We start from the raw sequence: 23,829 nt of genomic DNA on the forward strand, positions 1-23,829 counted from the left end.
AGTGGTTAAGTAGTTGCTTATGGATGCACTTCTCCATTATTTTTGCAAGAGGAGATAGTAAAGCTATAGGACGTAAGTTAGAGAAGTCATTGGAGTTCCCACCTTTATGTATTGGGATGATATGAGAAATTTTCCAAATAGATGGGACAGTTCCTTCACTTATGGTTCTGTTAATCAGAATGGAAATGGGATAGGCAATGGCTTTAGCTCCTTTTTGCAGGTATTCTGCTGGAAGTTGGTCAGCTGAGGGGGTGGTAGGTTTTAATTTTTGGAGAAGGGAGCAAATAAAGGAAGTAGACACTGGTTGCAACTGAAATGATGGAGATGGGCTCGTAGTAGAAGTTGGCAGATTTGAGGTATCAGGAGATAGATGGCTAGCAAGTGTTTGGATGGCATCTGTGAAGAAAGAATTGAAGGCATTATCAGTATGTGTGGGATTCCCGGGGTTCGAGCCTAGTGGGTTAGGTGTGATAGATTGATCTGGGTATAGAAGTTTGTTAATGCTAGACCAAAACATTTGTGGTTTCTTTTGGTAGGTTTGCTGTAATTGGAGGTAAATGTTTTTTTTGTCTAACAGGATGGCTTTTTTTGTATTATTTCTAAGTTGCCTAAAGGTTTGGTGATCTGTAGGATTCTTAGTAGTACGCCATTTTGCCCAGGATTTGTTTCTGAGAAGGATTTTTTGCCTAGTAGCATTTGATAGCCAAGCGGCTGGTTTAGCTTTATTTCTAACAGAGTGTGTTGGGGCGTGGTGGTCCAGGATGGCTAAGAATGTGGAATTGAAGTATTCTACTTCTTCATTTAGTGGGAGGGATTTTAGCGGTGACCAATTACATTGCTTGAGTTCTGTCTTGAAAAGTTCTGGGTTAAATTGCTTTTTGGTGCGTACTCTCCTGAAAGTGTTTGGATAAGTTAGGTTGGTTTTATGTCTGATAATATAAGTTAGTGAGTGGTCACTTAGGTCATCTGGGAGGGTTCCTACTTTGTATGTTTGATGAGGACTATTAGTAAGTATCCAGTCTAAGATACTTTCTTTGTTATTTGGTCTATTAGTTCTGGTAGAGGAGTTAATAGTTTGTGAGAAGCCATATAGGTTAATATGGGTGGTGGGGTGTGTATTACTACAGGACTTCCAGTCGATATTAAAGTCTCCTAGGACTATGGTTTCTTGTGGGAGATTAATAGAAAGCCATTTAAGGATATTTTCAAGGGTATTAATGTTATTTTCTGGAGGAAGATAGATACAGATAATATTTATGGATTTACATGAGTTGACCTGAAATTTAGAGATGAGTATTTCAGCACTATTGTCTGAAGGTGGTCTAAGATTTACAGTGCTAACTTGTAGCTCTGCTTTATAAAGGATTGCTACCCCTCCTCCCTTTTTGGCTGTGCGGTCTAGTCTAAGGATATTTTAACCAGGTGGGGTGACTTCATTGTCTTTAACAGTAGGTTTTAGCCAAGTTTCAGATAAACATAGGATGTCAAATAGGTGGACATCTAGGAGGGCATGTAGCTGGGCAATTTTATTGTTAATGCTGCGTATATTGATATGTGCTATAGAGAGTGAGTTAGAAGTTTTGGTAGGGGCTTGGGTACTAGTGTTGTTAGGGTTGCAGTTTACAGTTGTAAAGGTATAGTTTGGGCCAGGGTTAGGATGAATGTCCCCCATCTAGTAAGGAGTAGAGGTATATTCTATTTTTAGGGTGGTGAAGCTTACAATAATAGTCAAATAATGTTTTAATATTTAGATTGGCATACTTAATGTGTGCTAGTCTGTGATATTTGGCTAGTAGGTAGCTGGGTTTGGATATGATGTTTATGAAGTTTAGAGAGATAGCTAATGGTGGTGTTGAGGTGAGTTTGGAGGGGAAGAGAAGGGTGGAGTATAGTGGTTGTTCGTAGGAGGTTAGCAGATAGGTAGTTGTTAGAGGAGGAAAGAGTGAGACCAAGAGTAATAGTTGTATTTGATGTGGGATGGGTGATATAGACATTATATTGGATTGAGAAGTGGGAGAAGAATGGGAGGTAAGGGAGGAATGGGAGGATTGAGAAGTGGGAGAAGAATGGGAGGTAAGGTTCTGTGAACAGGTAAGGAGATATATCAATAGGTGAGGTGATGTAACAAGGAGGGATGGGAGGTAAGGTAATAACAGGTGTGATGTGATAAGGAGGGTTGGGAATGCCAATGAGGTGATCTGCTAGATTGGAGCAGATGTGATGGGGGTGTGGCTTTAGAGGAATAAATGTAGGAGCAGTGGGAGCGGGTGGAAATTGGGGGCAGGGTAGGGGAGCGGAGTGAGCCCGCAGGGCGAATGGAGCTGGTAGAGACAAGACAGAAGACTGTCGAGGATGACAATCAGTGAAGTATGAAAGTCTGCAGGTAAGTCTGAAAGTAAGAGATGTAGAAGAATGTTAAGAGGCTAGCGAGAATAGACTTGGGATGTTAGAGGAGTAGTATGTGATTAAGATATACTGGGACAAAAATGAGATAGTGAAACAGTAATCAGAAGAAGACTGGGAACTGAGTTAGGGAGATTTGGTAAAGCATAAGTAAAGAAATTTCAAGACAGGGAGCTTATATTGTGGCGCCACCTAGTGGTCAGTTAATTTATTGCAAGAAAGAAATCCCCTAAAGGGGCTGTCAGGCTAAGGGAGAGGGGGTAGATAACCTGGTTTGAGATAAAGAGGGTATTAACCGGGAAGTAAGGGTAAATTAAAATGCTAAAAGGGGGGGTTGGCTGCTGGCTAACCTGGCTGGGAAGCTTGCCTAACCTAGCAGTATCTTTATATTAATGTTATTGTTACAGTTTTCTAGTCGCTGTTACAACACATACTTTCACTGTCTTTTTTTAAGGAAAATTCTCTCAGGGAGCTGGTAGGTTAATACTTTAATCTGGACTATTTTCTTAGGCGTCCAGCAGGGCACATTCAGGTGGGCTAGTGCAGGGATGTGCAGGAACACAAGGTTTCACTGTCTTTTTTCAAGGAAAAGTCTCTCAGGGAGCTGGTAGGTTAATTCTTTAATCTGGACTATTTTCTTAGGCGTCCAGCAGGGCACATTCAGGTGGGCTAGTGCAGGGACGTGCAGGAACACAAGGAGTAGGTGCAAGCACCGGAGCAAGGGTGCACAGCAGCCAGGTACGGGGTAAGAGAAGAAAGATCTTCACCATGGCTTAACTGCAAAGTGGTTTGCCACTGTTCCATGGTCGCTGTAATGTAATTAATCAGTGTAGGGTGTATCTTGTACATTTTTAAACACACTTTTATCCATGAATGTGGGATACTGTCAAATGCTTTTTTTTAGTCTATCCATGGCATATTTAGAGTCTTCCCATTTTTACAGTTCGCCATTATGAATTTATTTAACAACAAATCATCCTTTGTTCCCTATGACTTTCTTTTATTACCCTTTTTTTCCATTGCTATGACTTGCGTTTTCTTCTAAATGACTATAAACTCTGTTGGCATCATTTACAGTGTATAGTTTATACATTGTCAGAAGGCAAGTTATTGGCCTATCATTTTTGGGATAGCTTGCAGGTTCACTCTTAAGTAAGAGAATTGTTTTTCCTGTTGTTAACCAGACTGGTGTTTGTTCGGGGTGTGCATATAAATAGTTCTTACTCATGGCTACATCTTCATGTAAAGATGTTAATACTTTTAGCCAGAAGTTAGGTACTGCATCTGGGCCTGGGGTTTTCCAATTAGGAGGTTTTCTTAACTTTGTTTCAATCTCTCTGGCCATTACTTCCTCCCATTTCATATCCTGTACATTTGAACTTCTTATTCTTTCTTTTACTTTTCTATCCATTTAGTAGCTTTGTTATGTATCACAGGATCTTCACAGATATTTCTCCAAAATGTACCTATTTCTTCTTTTTTTTTGTGGTGTTTCAGTTTTTTGCCTTGTTTTCCAATTCTCTATAAAACTTTTTTGGGTCATTAATACATAGGTTCATAGGTAAGTACTAGGCTATCGACCCAAGGGCCTATGTAAGCCTAGCCAACAGGGTTCCCTGGCTTATGCCACCCAAGAAAGTTATTTTCCTGTGCCACTGTCGAGCAGACACACAGAAGTGATCCCCGGGGTGTATTTCCTATTTCCCATCCACTCATCAAGATTTTTCTTGAAGAGTGCTAATGAAGAACTTTGCTTGACATGGACGGGTAGCCTGCTCCAGAGTATGGGAAGTCTCTGGGGCAGGAATCTATCCCTCCAGCATGTCCTATTTATTATGGTGACAAGGTTTAGGTCCCTAGAGCATGTAGCTCGGAGGAATTGGGATTTCTTTAGGTGTAGCATGTCTAACAGCTCTGGGTTTGACATAGCTTTATATGTTAGGCAGAGATCACCTCGGAGTAGGCGATATGCTACGGAGTAAAGCTGGAGTGTTTTGAGAAGGTCAGTGTAGGGCATTTGTTTGAGGCCAATAATCCTCTTTGTGAGGTACTTCTGTGGCTTTTCCAGCTGCTGCAGATATCTTGTGAGGTACATTCCAAAAGGGGCGTTGTACTCTATAATGGGTCTAATGAGTGTCGAGTAGAGAGGAACAATGACCTTTTTTTTCCTGGATGAGAACCCTTTTATGATGAGGTGTGCCATGTAGAAGGACTTCCTGACTACTGTGGTGATGTGACTATCAAAGGAGAGACTACTGCCTACCCGGGTCCCAAGATATTTAAAGAGCAATTCAGGCAAAGGCATCCAGACATGGAAAATTTTACAATACAAAAAAATAAGAAAAAAAAAGGAAAAGTAGAAAAGAGAATTAGTAATAGAGAAGTTAAAGAAATAGAAACTTAGGTTATGGATTACCTGCAAAGTGAAGGATTTAATGTAGAAAATATTACTCTGGTAACATCACAGCAGGATAGAGCAATGGATCCCCAAATTAAGGAGAAACCAGTGGAGCGGGAAACATTTGATCAGTTGCTATATGAGGATACTTTGGATCCTTCCACAGAAAATCAGTACAAACATTTGTTTAGAATTGCACAACAATAACATTAGTTATTTTGTACTTTTCCTTTATATTTATCTTTCCTTTATATTTATCTGCATATCTTCTAATTTTTCCTGCCTGTGCTGATATTTTTCATTTATTATTTGCGATAGTGCATGTTAGATCCCGATCTTAGGTTCATAGGTTCATAGGTTCCTAGGTTGGTGCTAGGCTATCAGCCCTAGGGCCTATACAAGCCTAGCCATAACAATTCCCTGGCTATTTCTTCCCACACTATTTACTTCCCTGGACCCCTGTCTAGCAGGGCGACTGACGTGATCCCTGGGGTGAATTTCCTTTCTCCCATCCAATCGTCAAGGTTCCTTTTGAAGAGGGCCAAAGAGGCACTCTGCTTGACATGTATGGGCAATATATTCCAGAGTCTGGGGAGTCTCTGGGTCAGGAACCTATCCCTCCAGCATGTTTTGTTGATTATGATGACAAGGTTTAGATCCCTGGAGCATGTGGCTATGAGGGATTGGGATTTCTTTAAGTGTAGCATGTCCAACAGCTCTGGGTCTGACATGGCCTTATATGTTAAGCAGAGATCACCTCTGAGTAGACGATATGCGACAGAGTATAGCTGGAGTTTTTTAAGGTGGTCAGCGTAGGGCATGTGCTTTAAGCCTGTGATTCTTTTAGTGAGGTATTTCTGCGGCCTTTCCAGTTGTTGCAGATGTCTTGAGAGGTACATACCAAACGGGGCATTGTATTCTATAATGGGTCTAATGAGGGATGAGTGCAGTGGGACAATGACCTCCTTTTTTCTGGATGAAAAGCCCTTAGTGATGAGATGTGCCACATAGAAGGATTTCCTGACTGTTGTGGCGATGTGGTTATCGAAGGTGAGACCACTGTCCACCTGTGTCCCTAAGTCTCTTATCACACTTTCGGTGTTTAGTGTACTGCCGTCTATATGGTAATTCACAGATACATTTTTTTCCCAAAGGGGATAACTATACATTTCTTGGCATTGAGCCTGAGCCCTTGGCTCTGGCACCAAGCATCTGTTTCTGTAAGGCCCTTTTGTAGAGTATCCACATCATTTGGGAATTCAATAATGGCTCCCAGTTTGCAGTCATCTGTGAACTTTGTTAGCCAGAGTCCCTTAGTGTTGGCCTGTACTTCAGAAAAGTAGATGCCAAACAAGAGCGGTCCTAGGACTGAACCCTGAGGTACTCCACTTGTTACTTGTCAGGAGCTGGATTTGGAGTCGGCTACTTTTACAGTATGGGTTCTATCAGTAAGCCAGTTAGCAACCCATTGGGTGACGTAGGGATTAATGCCCAGCTTAGTAAGTTTATCTATGATTCCAGAGTGGGGGATGGTGGCAAAGGCCTTGGCAAGGTCTAGATAGGCTGTGTGGACCACCTTACCCTTGTCCATGGCTCTGGAGACTGATTTGAAAAAGTCAATCAGGTTCAGGAGACAAGATCGGCCCTTCACGAACCCAAACTGGGTGGGGTCCAGTGTTTGAAGGTTGCCAATGTCTTTGTTTATAAGTTCCATGATAATACGCTCCATGGCCTTGCAGATAAGGCTTGTCAGACTGATGGGATGGTAGTTTCCAGGATCCAAGGTGGATCCCCCCTTGTGGAGTGGGATAACTGTAGCTCTGCGCCACTCAGTGGGCACGAAACCTGAGGTGAGGCTATGATTAAACATGACACTTAGGTGAGGTGCCAGTTCATATTGTAGTTCATGTAGTACACAGTCTGGGATGTCATCTGGTCCCACGGATGCTGTATTCTTAGCTTTGGAGAGTGCATTTTTTACCTGTGTGGCCGTTATTACCAGAATTTGGCAATCTTCCGGTATTGGGATGGGCCATTTAGGGGGTGAGAGGGGGGTGAAGTTGGCACTGAATCGATCTGCCAGGATATTGGCAATATCCTTGGGATCAGTATATTTAATGCCATTCTGTTTTAGCTCAGAGCAGATCTGAGCATTACCATTTAGATTCTTGACATAGTTATAGAATGCCTTGTGGTTGTCTTTGGAATATTTGGCAATTTTATTTTCGTAACTAGCTTTGGAGGATTTTATGAGGGATCTCAGTTTCTTACTGAGGCTGGTAAGGGAGTTTTTTGCATCCTGGCATTTTCCTCTTTTCTGCAACAGTTTCTTCCTTTTGTTGTAAAGTTTGTTTATGGCAGGGGACCACCAGATTGGCTTCCTTTTTTTGGATGAGAGCATCTTGGTTCTATTTGGGATAGCACGGTTCATGCATGAGTGGATGTGCTCGTACAGTGCCTTAGTGTAGGATTCAGCAATTGAACTTTCAGTTCCTGTCTGCATGGGTGTCATGAAGTTTGTCACTTCTGACTTGAGTAGCATGTAGTTGGCTTTGGAGAAGTTTTTTATGGAGGTTTCCTTACTGGGGGGTGGGGGTGGGATGTGGATGTTAAGGGTGATTAGCTTATGGTCAGACCTGACTAACGAGGGGGTGACCATAGGTGTGGAGCATCGATTTCCCATGTTGGTAATGACCAGGTCTAGGATATTGGAGCCCCTGGTGGGACTATGGATTAGTTGATCCAGGGCATTGGAATTTATGAATTCCAAGAATCGTTGGGCAAAGGTGTTGGTACATGAGTAGTTTTCCCAGTTAATGGCAGGGTAGTTAAAATCACCCAGTATTAGGGTGTTTGGTTCTATCTTAATATTTTCCAGTATGTTTAGAAAGGTGTAGTGATCTGTTTTGATACTACGCATAGTTTTTATCATGTCTATCTTTCTGAGTATTTTTGTTGATCTGGTCCCTCTTCTATACTCCTCTGACAGTGGCACTTCTTGTCTTAATTGCTTTATAGTTTTCTCTATTTGATACTTCCATGATGGCTTTTAATTTTTTCCCTTAGTTTCCATTAGTACCCTATATTTTTGTAGTAAAACGCTATTAATTTAGCTACACAGTAATATATCCTATTTACTTCTGTTGTATCACATGAATCTTTATGAACAGTCCTAATTAGTGTATTAATTTGTTTTACTAAACTATCTTTTGGGGTTTTATTGAATTTCTGTAGTCTATTTCTTTCATTGATCTTAATATCTCTGTCCATATGTATTAAATCAAGCAACTGTTCTCTTAGATCATTTTCTTTTAAACTGAGGGTGCAGTCTTTATTCTCCATTTCCTGTGGGCATTCTATAGAAAGTTCCAGAGCATCTTCCTGTGCCACATTCTCTTCAGTTTCATCCTGTGTCATCCATTGCTCTTTCATATAGGAACTCATTTGCCTGTCACGCCACAACATTGACTGTGTCAGAGTTGCCATAGTTTCCTGTCCCTTCCCTTGCTGTGCAATTCCAAACAAATGTTTGTACTGATTTTCTGTGGAAGAATCCAAAGTATCCTCATATAGCAACTGATCAAATGTTTCCCGCTCCACTGGTTTCTCCTTAATTTGGGGATCTATTGCTCTATCCTGCTGTGATGTTACCAGAGTAAGATTTTCTACATTAAATCCTTCACTTTGCAGGTAATCCATAACCTAAGTTTCTATTTCTTTAACTTCTCCATTACTAATTCTCTTTTCTACTTTTCCTTTTTGTTTTCTTATTTTTTGCATTGTAAAATGTTTTACATCCAGATGCCTTTGCCTGATTTGCTCTTTAAATATCTTTGGTGCTGCTCTTTTTGTATCGATTAATTTTACTTTCTCCTTTGCATAAATATTGCACCATATTAAATCTCTTTTTCTTTCCCATGTCCATATTTCTTCAGATTTCTCCTGCTCCTCCTGTTTATCCTTATTTGGAGGACTCATTATTCCATCATGCTGTGATGTAACCTGTGTTAGACTTTCTACACTAAATCCTTCACACTGCACTTATTCCATAACTTCATCTTCTATTTTTTTTTATTTTTTACTTTATTAATCGTCTGTTCTACGTTCCCTCTTTGTGATCTTATTTTTTTATTGTGAAATTTTCTATATCTGGATGACTTTGCCTGTATTTCTCTTCGAATATCTTTGGGGGTGCCTTTTTTGTATTGATTAATTTGGCTTTCTCCTTAACATAAATATTACACCATATCAGATCTCTCTTTCTTTCCCATGTCCATATTTCTTTTATATACCTTTCAAACATCTCTAGATTTTGTTCTTTATATTTTTGTACTTCCTCCTTTGCTTCTTTTTCCAAACAGCCCAAGGTTTCTTGGAATATATAATGTTTTTGATAAATCCGTTGTATTAATGAACACAAATTTTATTTGAAGCATATGACAGTTTTTCTTGTGGAAGTATTTTTCTGTCCTCTAATTTCTCTCTTTTTCTATATCTTGTATCTGGATATTCTGGGCTTCTTACATAATAGTAACACCACATAAGTTCTTTCTTATCCTCAGTAGTATACTCTATCATCTTTATGACTCTTTTTTTGCCTATCAGTTTTTGTTATAAAAACACAATTTATTAATTGCTTAAAAAGTGAAGCTGACAGGTTCCCACCAACACCTGATGATGAATTCAGTTCCAGCAATACTACTCTCCTTTGCTTGCTGACTTATTATCTCTCCATTTGGGCCCATTGGTTCTGCAGTACAGCCGACCCAGTGTGATCCCATAGAAAGTGTCCACTCTTGGACCACAGGCTATGTCCTATGAACCTACAACCACTACAATGGGAGACATTATGTCAACATATACAGATTCAACTTTAGAAGTGTTGCCCAGATCACCAGAGTTGGATACAGAAGCAGCCCATACTTATGTAGTGACAACAGATGTGGCCTGTGACTTGCAGGGAATGTCAGGTGTATCATTTGAAGATCTAGGAACTTGTCCAGACTTGATAAGGAATACGTTTAATGTAGCTGTCATCTGGCATGGACCTGTGCTGGTGGTTTTGCCACAGTTCCCAGTCAATGAACAGAAACACATATTTACATTGGAGAATTATTTCTCCATCTTTTTATGCTTTACACTGAACTTTATGCTGGCAATTTTCATCTACTTCATAGGAAAAATATCAAGAATTCCAAACCAAAAATTTACAGAAGATGGTTGCAGGTCTGTGAATGCAGAATACACAGCTGTCCTGAGATCCTGTATGAATAGCACATATATTCTAAATCTATTTTCAAATTTTACAGGATGAAGATACTATAATGAAGCAAAATGAGGAGAAGAGTGTTTATCTGTATAATCTAGAATAGATTAAATTGTCAGGGAGCAGGTTGTTGTGTTAATAACAAGGCCAATAATTCAGGAAGAATTATTGAAAATAATGGCTAGACAGGAGGTATCCTAGTACAAGTATGGAGACTTTATACATTTAAGTTCTTCCCTTATCTCTTGGATTAATCTCATAAATTAATTCAGGATAGGGAAAGTCTGCCATCCTGGAAGTAGGAAGTAGTTGTTGTAATATTTAAGGGTTATGAAGATACAACTCTGGCATCTTCCTATAGGGCAGTTTCATTCTGAACCATGACTATAAATTGTTCATGACTGAGAGAGCTCATATGACTGAGTGGCTTTCTGGATTTCATTTATATTGTTCTGTGTAGATTTATTACAGGAAAGCCAACCTTTGATAAAATATGAAGAGCAGACATCCTAGTGTGCTTAGAAAAGTCTGAAAAGAAGATATTGCAATTAGATTAGATGCAGAAATGGATTTTTTGATAAAGCAGAGTTGTAATATTTGACACGAGTTATGTTGGCCATAGAATAGTGCATTTCTTTACACACCCATATTCTCCTCAGGAAAACTCTCTCAACCAAAAGAATTGACAGCAGATAGTGGACATTTTTACTATACAATGACATTATGGACAGTGACAACTAGAGATGAAAGCTTTTTCTCATCAAGCATTTGTACCATCTGTTCAACAGATAATCTACTGAAAGCAACACCTGTAACAGCAACAGTACAATCCAAAGCAGCACAAATTTTCTCAGACATTACTGCCTCCATCATGTTAGCTACATCCATTTATAACTCCATCCAGGAGTGTTGCCCAGCACCCCCTAGTTATAGATTAGGTTAAGGTCTCTAATCCCCTACTCAGTATGAATACTATATTGGGTCTCCCCTGTAAAAAGGTCACTGGTCTGGTTGACTAATCTGGTCAACAAAAGATAAATAAATCAAAATAAAGACTATTTGTTAGTTTATTATAAAAAGGTCATGCAAATTATTTTTTTAACATAACTGTTAATAGCAAGTGTTTTACATAGTTGTTCATTTAACCACACTTATAAGATTGAGACATTCACCAGTTTTATCACAGAGCAAGGTACATAGTTTGAAAGTGTTCTGTAAGGTACTGTACTACAGTTTTATGTTTATGAAACACTGATGTAAAGGTCTGTTGAGGTTTACCACATGATTATTGATAAAGATCTGTTTGAACAAAGAATGGTTCTAAGATGAGTAGGAAAGAAATGTAGAGTGAGTTGTAGTGTTGTGCAGACAGAGACTGTGGTAGTATAGTACACAAAGTGAATGGTAGTACTGTACTGAGAGAGAGAGATGGTGGCTGTATAGTGCAATGAGTAGTGCAGAGAGATGGTGGCAATGTAGTGCACAGAGTGAATAGTGGCATTATACAGAGAGAGATGGTGGAGGTATATTGCTCAGTGTGTGTAGTAGTATTGTACAGACACAGATGGTGGAAGTATAGTGCACTGAATGAGTAGATGTATTGCACAAAGAGAGAGAGAGAAAAATGGTGATAGTTTAATGCACAGTGTGAGTAGTAGTATCATACAGATAGAGATGGTGGTGGTATAGTGCGCAGAGTGAGTAGTAGTATTGTACAGAGAGAGATGGTAGTAGTTTAGAGCACAGATTGGGTAGTAGTATTATACAGATAGAGATGGTGGTAGTATAGTGCACAAAGTGAGTAGCAGTATTGTGCAGAGAAAGATAGTGATAGTACAGTGCACAGAGTGAGTAGTATTGTATAGAGAGATGGTGGCAGTGAAGTGCACAGAGTGAGCAGCAGTATTGTTCATAGGTTCATAGGTGTGTACTAGGCTAATGGCCCTGGAGCCTTTATAAGCCTAGCCCATAGAAGTGCCCTGGCATCGTGCCGCTTGATGTTAGTTCCCAGTGCCTCTATCAAGTAGAGCCACTGGAGTGATCCCCTGTGTGAACTTTCTATTTCTCATTCACTCATCAAGATTTCTCTTGAAGAGGGTCAGTGAGGTACTTTGCTTGACATGTATGGGAAGTCTATTCCAGAGCATGGGCAGTCTCTGAGTTATGAACCTGTCCCTCCAGCATATTCTGTTGATTGTGGTAATGAGGTTGAGGTCTCTGGAGCATGTGGTGCGGAGGGATTGGGATTTCCTTAGATGCAGCATTTCTAACAGAGCTGGGTCAGACATGGTTTTGTAAGTCAAGCCTCTTAGTAGACGATATGAGACAGAGAATAGCTGGAGTTTTTTGAGTCTGTCCATTTAGGACATGTGTTTAAGGCCTAGGATCCTCTTCATGAGGTACTTTTGTGGCTTTTCCAGCTGTTGCATGTGTCTAGTGAGGTACATGCCAAGTGGGGCATTATACTCGATGATTGGCCTAATGAGAGAAGACTAGAGAGAGATGATGACCTCTTTCTTCGTGGATGCAAAATCCTTGGTAATGAGATGTGCCACATAGAAGGACTTTCGGACCTCAGTGGCAATGTAGTGGTTGAAGGAGAGGTTGCTGTCAACCTGTGTCCCCAGATCCCTTATAACAGTATAGTGCACAGAGTGGACAGTTATTATAGTGCACAGAATTGGTGGTGGAATAATGTGCAGTATAGGTAATACTACTGTCCACTCTGTGTACCATACTATCATGCAAAGAGGGGGACTTGAAACTGTAGTTTTATTGGCCACTAGGGGTCATTTCCATAACTCCTTCATCTTCCTCTCTTAAAACCCAGTTGCCTCGTGGTTTGGGTGTCTTTTCAGGCTTGTTGGCTGTTGGTGAAGCACCCTCCAAGAGGAAAAAACGCTGAGAGAAGAAGGGAGCCACTTTTGAGATTTTAAGTATTTTTTCTCTGTTTATTTGCTAAGTTTTTCTGCATAGCTGCCTAGCTTGAGCATTTTTCTGGCTTGTTAAACTTGATTTCTGTATTAGTAGCTGTATTTAGAGCACAACCAAAAGCTGTTTGCTGAAATTCCTGTTTGCACTTAATTTTAAATCGTTTTTTCTTAAAACTTGCATATTTTCTGTCCTTGACCTAGCACTCTTGTGTGGGGTCATTTACTGCACTGTTATAACTTGATATTACTTGTGAACCTCTGCTATCTCTGTAAAAAACAAAAACAAAAAAAAATCTTGCTTTTTTCCCACTTTTCTGAGAGTTAAAAAAGTTCAGTTACAGGCTTGCTGTTCCTGAACTGTTTGAAAGTTTCTGTGAGGCCATTTTTGCTTGGGCTGGAGGAGGGTCTCTCTGTTGATCAGTGGCAGTGACTAACATTGAGCAGCTTCCCTGCCCCCCGTAGAGGTGGTTACTGACTTGAAACTGTAGTTTTATTTTCCCTTTTGGGTCTATTCCTGCTTCTTTCCAGCCCCTGCTATCAAGCACGCTTTAACGTGCTTTAGCACGATTTAGCACGGAGTTGCCACTAGAGCAGCATCGGGCAGCGCCGGTTAAGCAAGGTTAAACTCTTTCTGGCTCCAGAAAGTCTGTTCTTCAATTTTTCCCTTAGAACTGCTCTGTTAGGAACCTAAACAGTTTACACCTACACTAAAAAGTGCAGCACTTGTTCCAAATAGCTTTTTCTTCTCAAAAAGCTCAGCACTTGTCTTATAATATCCCTTGTCTTATAAGCATTCTCTTTGCAGGTCAAGCACTCCTATATTATACAAATCTCTCACTAGCAAAACCCCCCAGGAGTGCCCACTTCCCTGCTAAGCCCACTACTTTTCTGTCTCATACCAACTCATAATTCTTTCTAGCATGTCGAAGGGTCAGATGCTGGCGTCCTCTCCTGCCCAGTTGGTGAATCTGGGAATTCTGAGACAATGTTACAATTGTCTCATGTACACGGACAACCCTCTCCTCCTCCCACGTAACACTAACACTTGTGAGAGATGCAGCTATTTAGCCAGACTGGAGGCTGAGCTCTCTCAACTCAGGACTGGCAAGACCAGGCAGGAGGAGAAGGCAACTACACACACCACAATACCAGTCTCACATAACTCAACCACACCACTGAATCAAACACATAAACACACTAAGACATACTCGAGGCTCTGAGTAAAAATTTACCTAAACAGCAGAGGCCTCCAAAGCAGACACCCAAGCAACTGCAAACTCAATACACCACACAAACAACACATAAACAACAAAATCAGTGTGCAAAGCAGTCACTGCCCTTAAGGCCAAATACAACACCAAACATACTTGTCATAGGTGACTCCATAGTCAGACACACTGACGTCCCGCTCACCAGACTGAGTAAGGAGAAGGTCACAGTAAGCTGCCTGTCGGGCGCTAGAATCCACCACATAACACAAGCACTCAGGTCTCTCAACAGCAGGTACAAGTACGACTCAGTCATTGTCCACGCTGGTGTCAACGACCTGAGACGTACCTCCTTGGACTACATGAAAAGAGACATTGAGGAGCTCTCTGATTATGTAGCCCAGGCAGGTATGACCCTGACCTTGAGCAGTATCCTACCTTCACCTAGAATGATGCCACAATACAGTGATAAGATGATCAGCTTTAATAATTGGCTTAAATTCTGGTGTCATTCAAAGGGGATCCAATGTCTGTCTGCCTGGGATGACATGCTGTACAAGCCACGCTGCTTCGCAAGGGACGGCTTGCACCTGTCACCCCTAGGCTTCCGGATATTGGCAAAGGCTCTTGCCACCCCCATAGTGCCTTTTTAGGCAAGGCTCAAATTCTAAACCTACCACCCTAGAACACAAAAAGTAAAAACTAAGGGTAATGCTGCTCAATGCCAGAAGTCTCAATCTCAAGATGCACGCACTCGAGGCCCTTCTCAGTATGGAGAACATCGATGTCTGTGCTGTGACAGAAACCTGGTTCAAGGCTCCTGAGAGCACCCCAGCACTAGCAGGTTTCACCTCATATCATGCGTTCTGGCCCCAAAATCCGGACATCACCAAGAAAGGAGGGGGGGTGTCCATATTCATAAAGGACACCCACACCTCAAGGTTGGTGGCAACACACGATGCATCGGAGACCATCCAGGTGCAATTAACCATAGGCAAGACTGCTCTGCAATTTGTAGCATGTTACAGGCCACCCTCTCAAACTCAGGAACCTCACATGGCCTTCCTGAAAACAATGGAGGGATAAATGTATCTCCAAACACCATCATACTAGGTGACTTCAACTACCCTAATATAGACTGGGAACACTACTCAAGCCCAAACACTCTAGCCCAAAGGTTCCTGGAGTTCATAAACTCAAATGCCATGGAACAACTAGTCACCATCCCCACAAGAGGAGAAAACATACTTGATCTCATCATCACGAACATGGGATCAAAATGTTCAACACCGGAAGTATACCCCTCACTGGTGAGATCAGATCATAAACTAATCTCGCTGGAGGTCCTCATCCCGCCCCCACCTGAAATAAAAAAGACCACAGTGAAAAACTTCTCAAAAGCCGACTTCACACTTCTAAAACTAATGTGGTCTCCTTTAAGGCCCCTGAGCCAGTGGTAAACATTACTCAAACCGCTGAATCACTTACAAATGCCTTCTACCAGCACCTACAGGACTGCATGGATCAGGCAATCCCAAACAAAACTAAGACTCTTTGTACCAAAGGCAAGCGTCCAGTCTGGTGGACCCCAGCCATAAACAAGCTCTAGAACAAAAGGAGGAAGCTACTACAAGATAGAGCAAAATCCTTGAAAGGTAAGACACCTTTGATCATTATAAGTAAAAAACTAAGAGCTCTCATAAAATCATCCAAGGCAAATTTTGAGAGAAAAATCGCCAAGGACTCAAAAGACAATCATAAGGCCTTCTTTAGCTATGTTAGAAACCTAGGAGGAAACTTCCAGATATGCTCAGAATTAGTTCAAAATGATGTGAAGATTACTGAACCTACACACATTGCCAACATACTGGCTGACAGGTTCAGTGCAAACTTCTCCCCCCCAAAAGGAGAGATATCTATACCAGAGGATTGTAGCCCCCCAAACATCTCCAACACCCAGGTGAGAACTGCTCTCTCCAAAGCAAAAAACACAGCATCCATGGGACCGGATGGTGTCCCCGGCTGTGTGCTCCAGGAACTCAATGAGGAATTAAACCCGCAGTTAGGACAGCTGTTTAATCTTAGCCTCACCTCAGGATACGCACTCCAAGGAGTGGCGCACGGCGACTGTGGTCCCACTTCACAAGGGCGGTGCCTCCACCGACTCTGGAAATTACCGTCCCATTAGCTTGACAAGCCTTATCTGCAAAGCCATGGAGAGGATCATAATGGAACTCATAAATAAAGACATAGGGAACTTGCAGACTTTGGATCCAACCCAGTTTGGCTTTGTCAAAGGCAGATCATGCCTTTTAAACTTGGTTGACTTTTTCGAGACAGTCACCAAGGCCATTGATGAGGGAAAGGCAGTCCATACAGCCTACCTTGACCTGGCAAAGGCCTTCACACAATACCCCACTCAGGTATCATCGAAAAACTCATCAGCTTGAATGTAAACCCATACATCACAAGATGGGTTGCAAACTGGCTAAGTGACAGAACCCACAGGGTCAGAGTTGCTGGAGCCATGTCAGACTCAAAGCCTGTCACAAGTGGTGTCCCACAGGGATCAGTCCTGGGTCCACTCTTGTTCGGCATCTACTTTTCTGAAGTACAAGCAAACACAGGAGGGTTATGGCTGACAAAGTTTGCAGATGACTGCAAACTGGGCCATAGTCGAAAACACATCTGACACAGATATCCTTCAGAAGGGCCTCACAGAAACGGATAACTGGTGCCAGAGCCATGGCCTAAAGTTAAATGCCAAGAAATGCATAGTCATACCCTTCGGGAGAAACAAGGTTACCCCTAGCTACCATATAGGCGGCAATCCACTGAGCACAGAAGAAGTCATCAGGGATCTGGGGACCCAGGTTGACAGTAGCCTTCGCTTGACACTCATGTTGCTAAAGTAGTTAGGAAAACCTTCTACATTGCCCACCTGATCATGAAGGGATTCACATCTAGATCAAGGGAGGTCATCGTCCCCCTGTACTCATCACTCATTAGATCTATGATTGAGTACAATGCCCCATTCGGAATGTATCTGACCCGACACCTGCAGCAGCTGGAAAGGCCCCAAAAGTTCCTCACCAAAAGGATAAAGGGTCTCAAAAATATGTCTTATGCTGCTCGACTGAAAGAACTCCAGCTCTATTCAGTCTCATACCACTTGCTCAGAGGAGACCTGTGCCTGACATATAAGGCCATGTCAAACCCTGATTTGATGAATATGCTTCACCTCAAAACATCTAGATCCCTCAGAACCACAAGGGAGGGAGACTTAAACCTTGACACGGTTATTAATAGAACGTGCTGGAGGGACAGATTCATCACCCAGAGACTCCCTATGCTGTGGAACAAAATCCAGGTACATGTGAGGCAGAGCACCTCGCTGGCCTTGTTCAAGAGGAATCTTGACCAATGGATGGGGGTTCGCAGATATACCCCAGGGATTACTTCAGTGTCACTGCTTGACAGAGGCACAGCAAAATAATAGGCATAGTTTTATTCAAACTAAAGGGGTGGCGAAAGCCAAATAACTATGGGCTAGGCTTATAAATGCCCTTGGGCAGATAGCCTAGTACGAACCTATGAACCTATGAACCTATAAGTAGTACAGTGCACAGAGTTGGTACTGATATCATGCAGAGAGTGGGTAGTAATATACTACAAAGAGTGGGAATCAGTAATGTGCACAGACGGGTTAGTAGAACAGTGCACAGAATAGGTAGTAATATGGTACACAGAGTGGGTAGTAGTACTATGCAGATAGTGGTTAGTAGAATAATGACGTGAGTGGGTAGTAATGCACAATGGGGTAGTAGATGTATAAGAATCAAAGGCAAGGAAGTAAAAGGACTGAAGCAAAAGTGAAAAACTGGTTGCAGTACACAGAGACCTATATGAATGAGATTCAGAATGACAGGCAGGTGGTATTCATTACCCTTTCTCATAAAACTTTCCATCAAGTTTCCTTCTAAAAGCAGCACTGACCCTTAATATAATGGCAGTCATTAAGCTCATATCCAAATGCTAACCAAGGTGATGGTATCAAATAAAGATTAACTGATTGCTACATAAAGTCAAAACAGCCAACAACTTTGGTGTTTACTCTTAAGAAAATAATCAGGCAATTACTAGAACACGTATCCTGCTGGGTAAATATATGGTATCCAGTCATGCTAAGTAGAACTGTGCAGCCATGATGTCTCATGAGAGGTTAATCATGGTATGGTATGCATTTTTTATTCTGTTCTGAAATATGGGCCACCTAGACATAGCAGGACCTTAGGAGTTTTGCTTATGGTGCATCAAGACACAAACGAATCTGTTAAAGTTTGAACTGCAGCCGTTCTTTTGGTGGCTCTTGATAATGGTGATGGCAATGAGTTCTGAGAACCTGGTTTCTTAATTTTCCATACATCCTATTTTAGTTCTACCACAACTACTATTGCAGAACTAGACATAGTGATAATTTGCAGTAAACAAGACTTACCTTAACTTAAATATTATACATACATAAAAAAACGAGGAATTTGGTTAACATTTATCTTTTTGAATGTATAACTAGCTGTCATAGCATCAGTGCAATACTATTACCAATGACCACAAGACAGGAAGATTTTTCCACTATTTTGGCCCCCCACAACCCACTGATCATCCCTCTCCCAAGAAGCCATCATTAAGGCAGCCATTGGGGAGGTTTGATTTTTCCTGATTACAGCCTACTCCTTGTGCCCTGTCAGACAACAAGGGGGTGAGAGATGCAAGGAGCATCAGTGTTGCACCAACCCTAACTATTTCATCAAGATGCCCCTGCCACTCACAGGAGGTACCATTTTGGTGGCTCTTCCAGTCTCCACCAGGGAACTCATATTAATCAAAACCAGGCTGCCTAGGCCATAGTCAGGGGTTCAACCCCTATGGCATCAGGTCAGAAACCAAACAGGACAAATGTTTCTTCTATGAATAAGTCTGCATTACTTTTCACTTACAGTCATGAAAACAAAATAATCACATTGTACATCATATCAGTTAAAGATTCAACATAACACAGTTGCTTTTAAGGAAGGAACATCCTTTCAAATGCCATTCTACATTATTTCTTAGACTGTGCACAGAGCCAGTCAAGTGCAACTTCCAGAGAGGAATTACCAGAGTCTTCAAGCCTTGTGTATATAACCTCATCACAGTGGAAATGAAGAGAGATTGGCTTTCACCCACAGTTTACAGCTTATCAGACTTTTTGTTTACATCTCAAATTGCAGTGTAAGTGCTTTCAGTCTGTGCATCTATTAGTGAAAAGCCAATCTGACCTTCATCACACTTCTCTATCTGCCATTCACTAATCTGGATGTACTGTATTTTACCAGAATAAGGGATGATTTGTGTGAGCTACATTTCGATATTCTAGTTACTATTTTAAAAGACCATTAATGCAAAACAAAATTGGATTTATTTTTGAGAAATATATTATTACAAAATATCTAGATGAACTTGCTCATAGAAGGCTACCAGTCTGCAGATTACTGCAAGACTAGCCAACAACCAGAGGTTCTAATCAATGCCTGTACCTTGTATATATATATATATATATATATATATATATATATATATATATATATATATATATAGATATATAGTTAAGACCTTAATCATTATAGCAGTTCTCCTCTTGCTATTGAAGAGTTTGTAGAGGACTGTTTACAGGTGATTGCTAGGCTAACAACCATTTGGAAAGAACTATTTACAGGTGATTATTAGGCTAACAGTCCCAGGAGCCCTTTAAGTGCAAGTATGCTTCCTAAGGGTGAGATACAAACCCTATACCTTGTGTTTGTAAAGTAATCATTATGTCACCCCTAATCTTGCATCATTTGTCTGAACACAAAAAAATGACAGCAGCACGACATTGTCTCTATAGCAGAGTAGTTCTGCCACATGGAGTTACCCAGTAAGGATGAAAGCAGTTTCAAAACAGAACATTATACCATTCTGTCAACTGTAATAGACTTAACAAGGAGTAAATATTGTACCTTACTTTTTGTGACCTGCAAATCAGGTAGTATGAAATCCATATGGCATTGTGAGCCTTGAACCATGTTTGTCATTTTACTATGCAATAATCAGTAGTTTGCCTAACTAAAATACATCTTAAAAGTCTGGAAACCACCAGAGAGTGACTGCCATTATTTGTCTAATAAAGGGTGTGGTATATGAACTTCACTAGGGCAGTATAAAGGTCAAGATGCAACATAAATCCAAATTATATATCTGAACATATCTGACAACACTCTGTTTTGATCTAGGTGTGCAATAACCTGGTTTTATAGTACCTGAAACAGAATGTTAGTTTTTTTCCTATGTTCAATCAAATCAGTTTTCTATGAGGAAACTTTTAGAAATGGATATATACTGAAAAAAAACATGCCTCGAAGGCAAAATAAAATAAGCATTTTTGCAGAAAAGACAGGCCTCCCTCCATTCTCCATGTGGAAGGCTTTGCCCTACTCCCTTGTTTAGATAACTCAACAGCTGTACAAGAATGGTGAAAAGAAAAAAAAGCAGTGCACACTACCCAGTGCTCTGACACAGTCAGTATCATCCTAATATCACTACAACAACCAAATACATCATCATAACTCAAAGTAAAAGCAGATATTAGTAAAATAAAATGGAAGCAAAACAAATCCCATTACTGCAACATAAAACTAGCAAACATTTATTATTTCAGATTTGTCCAAACTAATTACTGAAACTCTGAAACTAAGAAAACACCATTAACTTCAAAAACCAAATATCACACTGAAATTACCAATAAAAGCACAAAAATAGAATTCAACCAAAAATGCAGTTCATAAACTCAATCAAAAAGTGAAGAAGACAACTTTTAATAAAACCCCCCCCCCCCCAAAAAAAAGCATACAACACATTCAATATACAAAATTCAAAGAAACTATACAGAATAAAAAACATCGTGAGTGCATGTAGGATAACAGAATTTTAGATAGAGGACTTGGAATGTAACTACAGATATGTACTGTGAGAGCCTGTTCTCAACTTACTTTATGGCGGTCACTACCCTAGAATATTGCCATGGCTAAAGAATGTAGCCCTGTTTGAGATGATTTATCAAGCATATTATAAGGTCTGCTACAATGTTATCAACAATGTTAATTACATTTAGGGTGTTTCTTTTTTTTATTTGTATTTATTCTTTGTTGACTGACTTAGTCCCACACAGCTAGCTGACACTTTTCAGATGAGACCTGTGGTGGTATTTATTATACTGACCAGGGGAAACAGGGCAGTGGGGAAATTCTCTTACTCTTACATAAAAGTACCACAGGAGCTTTTGCATCCACTTGAGCAACAATCTACTCCAGAAGATCATGGGACTTCAGTCAACATTTAATTTTAAGAACTTCACGCTTAGGAGTGTGGTATCCCCTAATGCTGCACTACAGTGACAGTAACAGAAAAATGATCTAATGATTAGGTAGGAATAGAATCCACAATCTTCTTGCCTTGCAACATTTCCCTTACAGCAAAGAGAAGCTATGGAAGTAGTTGGCCTCAGTTTTTCCCATCCAGTTCACAACACAGACTTTAAAGTTTTGTAAAGGGCTCAACTTGCCCATCTGGTTGAGGGTAGTATACATGTCTTTAAATGCTTTATTCAAAAAAATTTAAAACACATACTTCAATGCCTGAACATGGTGTGAAAACAAATGATCCCAGAAAAAAAAGCAAAAAATGGAAACACAGATTAGTCCCAAGACTTGCTTTTGTCTTTTTTAATGTAACACTTCATCAGAAAAATAAAAGATGACGTGATTATTTTTATGAACAAACATACAATCACATAATCAGAACTAAACAATCAAAATAAAGAGTCCAAAATAAAAAAAATCCTGTTTCAAGGATTTCAAGTATGGCAGCTTTTTTTTAAATCACATTGAATTAATTACATCCGAACGACGCCTCCAGGTGGATCTGCAATTAACTCCTACTGATGCCTCCAGGTGTTGAATATTGCTCGTTCATATTTGCATTAATAATTCCAAAACCATGCTATGTACAAGGTTTTAAAAATATTTAATCCTAAAGCTTACATATGGCAAACTCAACTGCATTAATATTTGACCTCTGTCTTGTGCAGGTACAAATATATTAACTGTTGTTTTTATGATATGAATTTATATAGATATAATTTTCACGTTTCTAAATATCTCAACAACTAAGTAACACAGACAGAACTCCTTAGCCTCATATGGAAGCTCTCAGCTAGATGAATAAAATGCTGCTGACAGTATGTGTATAAGTTGAGTGGTTGCTGAGATATTGTAAGTTGTTTACAAAGTATTGCAAATGAAATAGTTACTGGGCCGGATTCACGAAGGCTTGCACGGAGTCTAAGAGTAGAGTAAGACTCCATCCAGCCAACATGTCTGCCGAGCGATCCAGGAACAGCTGGCAGGGGCGTGCAAGAGAGCTCCTAAAACGACTCTTGCACGGACAGTGTTAGTATATGCAAGTTACCTCATTTTCTGCTGAAAGCTATGCAAATGAGGTAAAATTTGCGATCCAGGAAACACTAACCTGTCCGAGTAAGAGTAGTGTTATTTGCAGAAATGTACTCGGTTGGCAACTGAGTACCATTCTGTAAATAGCAAAAAGGAGCTATGACAGCTCCAAATAAAGGATGCATCCAGTTGAGGAAGCAATGGTCAAATATATGGCCATTGGTATTTTTACCCATTGCAAAATAATAAAAAGATAATTTTCTTTTCCTCGATCTCCGATGTTTAAGCGTAGCGCAGCACCGCGCAAACATGCGGCGCTCTAAAAATACTAAAAACAAAAAATAAAGGCCACAAATAGGTATATTATTCACAATATTCATCTGCCATACAGGTGAATGGCAGGCTGAAGACAACATGGCTACTGAGTAGTGGTTGCTAAGGGGGGAAACTCAGTCTGAGAGATGTAACCAAGCATTAGTAGGCAATCCTATGCAAATGAGTATAAGGATAGTGAATCCCAAATTACCCTGCCATGTGAAGCATGTCCCTAGAGTGTAAGAGTAGGATTAGGGGAGTAACAGAGTAGAAGATAGGTGACATCATGAAGGGGTATGTATCAAAAAGGCTTTAAGCTTATTGGAGCAGAGTGGCATGTGTTTGCTGTGAGTTACTCAGGACTGGAAGAAGCGTGTCTACAGTTGTCTAAGCTGAAACCCAGAAACTGAAGGTGTACGCTGTGGCTATCGCTGAAGTTTCTTGCAAAGCTGCTTACACTGTGTGCGCGCCTGTAAACCCGTCTAAGCATGTTTGCGTGTGTGTGCGCCCGTGTAAGCCTGTATAAGGCTGTCTAAGCCTGTATGCATGAATGTGCACCCGCCTAACCCTGTGTAAGCCTGTGTAAGCCTGTGTGCACGCGTGTGTGCTCGTGTGCACGTGTTTGCACTTGTCTGCGCGGCACTGCCCCCTGTGGAAACAGAAATGGGAAAAGGAAGGAAAGGAAGTAGTAGGAAGTTAACCAAGGAGAACTAGCAGAGCTGCCAGGTGAAATCAATCAGAATCAGCCAATTACACAGGCAGTACACTAGCCCAGCCC

This window comes from Protopterus annectens, chromosome 1.part2 (assembly GCF_019279795.1).
Source record: "Protopterus annectens isolate FY-2018-M chromosome 1.part2, PAN1.0, whole genome shotgun sequence".
Classification (NCBI taxonomy): domain Eukaryota; kingdom Metazoa; phylum Chordata; order Ceratodontiformes; family Protopteridae; genus Protopterus; species Protopterus annectens.